This window comes from Scylla paramamosain, chromosome 1, assembly GCF_035594125.1.
Source record: "Scylla paramamosain isolate STU-SP2022 chromosome 1, ASM3559412v1, whole genome shotgun sequence".
NCBI lineage: Eukaryota > Metazoa > Arthropoda > Malacostraca > Decapoda > Portunidae > Scylla > Scylla paramamosain.
Window position 1 is genome coordinate 29,011,021 of NC_087151.1, and position 7,500 is coordinate 29,018,520.

The 7,500-nt window shown below is 41.4% G+C and overlaps 2 protein-coding genes across 11 annotated transcripts in view; one reads left to right on the plus strand and one right to left on the minus strand.

Annotated features, from left to right (window-relative positions):
• LOC135102950 (solute carrier family 35 member G1-like) overlaps positions 1-7,500 on the minus strand; it is a 141,011-nt gene that overhangs the window by 120,682 nt on the left and 12,829 nt on the right. For 4 of the 10 annotated variants that reach the window (XM_064008696.1, XM_064008722.1, XM_064008741.1 and 1 more), the window contains exon 1: positions 3,829-3,963. The exons of 5 other annotated variants lie outside the window; for them this stretch is intronic. The gene's annotated coding sequence lies outside the window, so the exon portion shown is untranslated. Of the gene's footprint in view, positions 1-3,828; positions 3,964-6,201; positions 6,331-7,500 lie in introns of those variants that run through there. One more of the 10 variants, XM_064008704.1, reaches the window with a different exon arrangement.
• The window catches only part of LOC135102944 (carbohydrate sulfotransferase 3-like), a 66,465-nt gene that overhangs the window by 39,925 nt on the left and 19,040 nt on the right, over positions 1-7,500 (plus strand). The gene's annotated exons all lie outside the window — the stretch shown is intronic.

Genomic DNA, 7,500 nt, shown 5'->3' on the forward strand with positions numbered 1-7,500 from the left:
TCTTCTTATCCTCTCTCATTTTCTTTTTTTACTCCCTCCACCACTTCTCCGGTTCCAGTCTCCCCCTCCCCTTCCCACCGTGTCTTGTAAGGGTCAATGGCCGGTTATTTAAGCAGGGACTCTTGTTTTATGGCCCTTTTCACCTCCACGACACGGATAATCACCCTCCCCTCCCTCTCTCTCTCTCTCTCTCTCTCTCTCTCTCTCTCTCTCTCTCTCTCTCTCTCTCTGATCAGTATTTTCATTATTTCTTTCACTAATGTAAGACGAAAACGGAAACTAAGATAAATATAAAGAAAAAGAAGAAACAGACCAATAATTAAGAATAAAGAAATGGAAAGTTACAAGTTATTCAGACCTACACACACTACTCGATACGATAACAAACTTTTCATCACTATGCTTTATTTCACGTGTTGTGTTCAGTCCATCTGAGAACGAATTCCTATTTGGAGAGAGAGAGAGAGAGAGAGAGAGAGAGAGAGAGAGAGAGAGAGAGAGAGAGAGAGAGAGAGAGAGAGAGAGAGAGAGAGAGAGAGAGAGAGAGAGAGAGAGAGAGAGAGAGAGAGAGAGAGAGAATTCCTAAGTGTACCCGTGAATCTGCTATTTTCTCTTTCATTTTCTAAACCACAGTGAGAGAAAATCAGGCTGGAGAGGTGGACTAAGGAAAACGTTATGCTATTCAGTGTTTATGTATATATTATAGCCGTTAATTATTTTCTACATGATGTCCACTTGATAAGATACTGCAATGAATGTTAACTGACAATATTATCACATAGGAGGAGAAGTAAGAAAGAGGCGTAGGAAAAGAAAGGGTGGAATTAGTTGTAAATAGTAGTTAACAGAAGGCAGTGAAAAAAATCGAAATAATAATAGAAATTGAAACAACGGAACACAAGGAGGTAAAACGACAGCAGCAAACCTGTTGGTCCTTATAGGGTGGTTTATGGTGACTACACTATCTTAAATACAATGACATAAGTACGATAGTGGGCCCGAAGACTGAGAGAGAGAGAGAGAGAGAGAGAGAGAGAGAGAGAGAGAGAGAGAGAGAGAGAGAGAGAGAGAGAGAGAGAGAGAGAGAGAGAGAGAATTTAATTCATTGAGTTAAGGCTGTGTGTGTGTGTGTGTGTGTGTGTGTGTGTGTGTGTGTGTGTGTGTGTGTGTGTGTGTGTGTGTGTGTGTGTGTGTGTGTGCGTGCAGATGTTTTCCCGTTCTCTTAATAAGAAAGCGTTAAACCATATGAAAACTCACTGTTAAGATAAACTGATAAGTCTCCACGCAACAATGCACTTTTAAAACCACAGACACATGTTGTAAAGATAATGACACGAACACACCCGCCCTTTCCCACACACACTCACTCACAAGTTTTTCTGCAAGTCAAAATTGAACCTAGTGTTGCATAATGCACGGAGGTACATTCCACAACACCTCGCACGTCAGCACGAGTCACCACGTCAATACCTCGATCATCACCCTGCCCACAGCGATGACAGCTCGGCCGCGCCTCGTCTGTAAGGGCTTCTGGTCAATGTGTTCGAGGCCACAAGAATACCTCTGTGAAAATCGTGTCTTTATGTTGTTCAAAAGTCCAACGGTTTGCTTGCTCGGCTTGGGAAAGACAGGAATGGTACACAGATAAGTGAAGATAAGGTTTGGGGCGGAGACATAAGAGCATAAGAAAATAAGGGAAGCTGCAAGAAGCCATCAGGTCTACAGGTGGCAGTCCCTGTAACATGGGAAGATTAGGGAAGGTATAAGGTAAAAGGCCAGTACGTGACACATCTACCCATATATGTCTATTATAAAGGAGTTTGTTCTGCAGTGGGATCATGTAGCCAGATGATGATGATGATGATGATGATGATGAGGAGGAGGAGGAGGAGGAGGGGGACGATGAGAATGAATGTTAAGTGACTGTGAATGTGTGTGTGTGTGTGTGTGTGTGTGTGTGTGTGTGTGTGCGTGTGTGTGTGTTTCTATCACGTTTATACACATACAGTGCTTTTATTATTTTTACTCTATTCTCCCAAATAATCAAATAATATTTTCACTTTATATTATCTCCATCTCAGTTTTACGTCTTTCATTATTTTTTTCTAATAATCTATTCTGATTCAGCACCATTCGACCTTGGACGGTGAGGCGCCAAGAGCATTTACGTCAGTCACTCAATTCCGTCCCCCTCTCTCTCTCTCTCTCTCTCTCTCTCTCTCTCTCTCTCTCTCTCTCTCTCTCTCTCTCTCTCTCTCTCTCTCTCTCTCTCTCTATCTATCTATCTATCTATCTATCTATATCTTAACCTAACCTAACAAAGTCTAGCCCAACTTAAACTAACGTAACCTAACATAATAATTATAAACTAAAATAACGTAACAAAACCTAACCTAACCCAACAAACTAGCATAACCTAACTTAACAAACCAAGGTAACGTAACGAAACCTAACCCAACCTAACCTGACCTAACTTCACCTAACCTAACCTCACCTAACTTCACCTAACCTAACCTCACCTAACTTCACCTAACCTAACCTAAGGCTGCCATGTGGTGAACAGGCCCCGATTATCTGACACGACATCAAGAAGATTTCAAGAGCCGTGACACGCACCACACTCGTAACACACACGCCGGTAACATGACAGACAGACACAAACTTAACAGTGACGTAGAAGAAACAGCGGTAAGACGAAGTAGGTTATCATTTTATGCTCACAGTTATCGTAGGTCAGTTTATCGTAGGTCAGTCTTCCTGTCAGCCAAAGTATCAGTTTTAACAGATATGTACCTATGAGTTAAGTACCTTTTTTTTTTTTTTTTTTACCAGTGCTACCCTATAACCTTTAAATAAAAAAAATAAAAAATGTATTGAAAGATTACGAGGGTGACAAAATATTATGATCTAAGCGGATGACGGCTAAAACTCTCCACTGTTTTTATTATTTTTTTCTTTTTCTTTTTCTTTCCTGTGACTTAAACTGTGTCAGGAGAGAAGTACCGGGACCATTTTTGTAACTGGACTGGCTTCTGTTTTGAAAATCGTCTCCTTTTTTTACATTTTTTTTCTTTTTATTTTCGGAGACGATAACAAAACGAGCCTCTCTCTCTCTCTCTCTCTCTCTCTCTCTCTCTCTCTCTCTCTCTCTCTCTCTCTCTCTCTCTCCATTTTTGTGTTTTTGCCGGTCTCCCGTATTAAAAATAAAATGCATAGAGAAGAAAAAATAATCATGAAATATTTCCAGAGACAGGAAAAAAAATCATAGTGAAAGAGTGGCATTATTAAACAACAGGCAGCATTTAGTCACTTGCACCGAGGCGAAATATTAGTTCCTGCAATAATTTCACATTGAGCTTAACCTGCGGCACCCGGCGTGTGCAGGACGTGGCCCCAATAACGGGGTTGTGCCGCCGGTGTAACGAGGCACATGGAGAATAATGATATATGCGTACGTGTATGAATAATAAATGCGATGAGAGAGAGAGAGAGAGAGAGAGAGAGAGAGAGAGAGAGAGAGAGAGAGAGAGAGAGAGAGAGAGAGAGAGAGAGAGAGAGAGAGAGAGAGAGAGAGAGAGAGAATGATAATAATGATGACAAATAGAAATAGACAGACAGGCACACAAACAGAAAACCAGAAACAGAGACAGAGACAGAGACAAACAGACAGAAAGACAGGCAGGAAGACAGACAGAAACAGAGACAGACAGACAGACAAACATATGCATCGTAATGATAAAGTTATAAAACTAGTCAAGCATAGTCATAAAAACAGGAATGAACATCACACACACACACACACACACACACACACACACACACACTAACCTCTTCACTCAGCACTAGTCACCGGCACAATAGTTAACAAGGAAGTGCTTGACAAATGTGATGTGATGTGATGTACTGCGCCAGCACTATTATCAGTGACACCTCCCTCTCCCTCTCTCTCTCTCTCTCTCTCTCTCTCTCTCTCTCTCTCTCTCTCTCTCTCTCTCTCTCTATGGTTGCCGAGGCTACTTATAATCTTCAGGTGTGCTTAATTATACACTTCAGATTCAGATATATTATGGCCGTCGCTATCTGTTCCTTTTCACTTGACCCTATTTCATTTTCACGTAGAATCCCGGGACCTGTTTTGTATAATAGTGAGAGTAATAACACTGAAGGATATAATATTTCTCAAGAGAAAAATATAGTTTCGTCTGTCAGAGAGCGAAATTCTAAAGTAATATTGTACTGCTTTTACTGTTCATCCTTTTTACTGTTTAATGCATCATTTTAACACTACCAGTACTATGAAGAAACTATGTCGCAATAGTCAAGCAAAGAGGCATAAATATGTTTTTTTTCTTTTACAACTTATCAATTTTTTTTTTTTTTTTACAGCTAAACGTATCATCTTAACACTATTACTAGCACTATAAAGAAACGGTCACAATATTCAAGCTGAGGCATAAACATGGTCTTTTTACAAGTTATTAATCGTTTTTATTCCTAAACGCATAACTCTTAGCCCTCCCAGCATTGTAAAGAAATGTCATGTAGCAATATTAAGGAAAAGAGGCATTATAGGCAGTGCTATAGTCTTTTTACCATTACATAATTCTTTACGATTATTTAACCCTTTCACTGCTATATGCAACAACTGACAGCACTAATACCAATACATGGAATCTTTATAAGCATCTACAAACAAGAAAGCGATAAAGAAAAAAGAATAAATAACGCAATCTCCAGGCAGTACAATGTTTGAAGGTGGCTGCAGAACAAGAGAAGGTGTGACAAAGAGCGGTGGAAGAGTTAAGAAGTATAAGGTAGAATAAATTATCAATAAATGTGCAAGGGAGGAAAGAGCCAGTGAAGGTTAAGCAAGGAGAGCGACTGGCAGGCTCATCACTACCAGGCTATGCAGTGTCCTGAAAAAAAAAAAAATAAATCACTGAGGACTCACGCACCACCACAGCCCGCATTGACCCTCCCCGCTTCTCACTGCATGACTGTATCAACTCTGCCGTGTTTCATCTGTGACTCTATGGCTTCAAGCAAATACTGAAATTAATATGATAATACAAAATGAGAAACTCTGTTGGATATTATGGTATTATGAACTCTACTCTCCCCTGTCCTTCCCCCAACTCACATTACACATACACACACACACACACACACACACACACACACACACACACACACACACACACATTATGATCCTGCTTTTACTGAATTATAACCAGTCATTTATTCTGTCTATATATTTGTCTCAGTCTATCTATCTGTATTTATCTATCTACCTGTTTGTAAATCTACTCTTATCTATCTCGATCTATCTCTATCTATCTCCACTTCACGTCTGCCTAACATACCATCCATTACTCCTGATGCTTTCATGTATTACGCATAATAATCTAAATACACAGAGAGGCCAGCTTGTCAAAACAGTCTTCTATCACTGTCCCACTCTTTACCTGCTTTCCTCGCAAGCGGTAATGACTAACGTGCCTGTCTTACTAACCAGAGTTCCTCGGTTCACTGATCACCAAGAGCCAAGGAGACAGGAAACAAACACAGCGCATGTCCCGCACCCGTGAGGACCCTCCCCTCATGATGGCAATCCCAGCTGTTGCCACTGAATGCTGCATGGGAGGGGAACAGTATCATAGCTGATGACATAGCGATACACTCCCCTTTTCCTCCCCTCTCTGGTACATTATGCCCCTCCTGGCCCCTTTCCAGCGCCTTCTCCCACGCCTGTCATCAAACTTTCACCCCCTGCGTCCTGTCCATCAGACTCCCCACTCCTTCCTCCGCTGCCTCACTCCCCTGCCAGGTTCTCTTCTTTTTTAACCCATCATTCAGGACACGGGTAGTGAGTTTTACGGGCCAAGCTCAGCAGCCCCCACAGCCAACCCAAGCCTGGTCCTGGCCCTGCGCTCTCTTGTCAAAGCTCACAGACCTTACGTAAACTGGCACCACTTCACTCTTTGGGATGTATACTTAAAAATACTTTCCTCATCTCTCACCAATACTATTTACAAAGGCGACAGACATCTTTACTCGAGTTTTTCCCTCTATGATGCAGAATCCTTGTTAAATTATCATCAGAATTATATGATTAAGCTTGAAAAATTGTAATAACTCTCACTAAGGCCTGTTGAAAGTACTCATTAAACATCTAAACGTTTATAATGAATATGGACTCACCTCTCGCTACTGTGAACTGTTTCCTTCCACCACGTGTACAGCACAAGGCCTGCCACTCCTTCCCCCATCTATCCAAAGACGGACTCTCTCGCCGCGCCATTCGTTCTTCGTATTAATTTCAAACTTTATAACCTCCTCCGTCTGTCAGCAAAGATATATCAAATGACCCTAGTAATTATCTGCATTACTTGGTTATTAGCTGTCAGTTTATTACATATGCTTTTTTTTTATTATTATTATTGTTAATATTTATTCGTTTCCATCTTTTGGCTGCACAAGTGGCGGTTCAGATGTGCCAGTAATTACCGCTTTGAGAATATATAGGGAGAGAGAGAGAGAGAGAGAGAGAGAGAGAGAGAGAGAGAGAGAGAGAGAGAGAGAGAGAGAGAGAGAGAGAGAGAGAGAGTTGAAGGATATAACATAAAACATCCATTAAGGCAAACGACTTTTCACGAAGTATTAATGACTTTCCATGATAAGCCTTTCATGGTATCTGGCGCCTTGACTCTCTCACACACACACACACACACACACACATCACGCCTCGGAGTATCACACGCAACAAACACTGTATTTCAACATAGGAGCCTCGGGATTAAGGGAACAACAATTAGTATATATCAACATTTAGGTATATCGATATCAACTGTGCCTTTCTCCATTGCTGGCTTGTTCCCTTGCACTACACAAGGAGGAATCAAACGTGTTATACGAGTATGTCTGTGTATTCTATTCCATGTTTTCTTCGTCGTTACTCCTCATTCCTTCCTTTTTTTCTTCATAGTTCGTCACCGTCAGTAAATCTCTTCCTTCCTTCTTTCCTTCCTTCCTTCCTTCCTTCCTTCCTCGTTTGTTATCGTCAGTACCTCTCTTCCTTCCTTTGTTCAATCCTTCCTTCATTTCTTCCTTCCACGTTTGTCACCGGCAGTACGAGTACATCTCTTTCTTCCGTTCTTTAATACTTCCTTCCTTTCTTCCTTCCTCGTGTGTTACTCTCAGTATCTCCCTTCCTTCCTTCCTTCCTTCCTTCCTTCTTTCCTTCCTTCCTTCCTACTTCGTTTGTCATCGTCAGTACTTCTCTTCCTTTCTACCTTCCTTCATTCCCTCCTCCTGTTCCTTTCTTCCTTCCTCGTTTGTCACCGTTAGTACCTCCCTTCCTTCCTTCCCTCCCTGCTTATTTCCTTCCTTCTCACAAATGTTATCTCTATTCCTTCCTTCCTTCCTTCCTTCCTTCCTTCTCACCCCATGTACCTAACCTAACCTTCCTGTTCCCACACTCTGCCTCCACTTACAAAACAC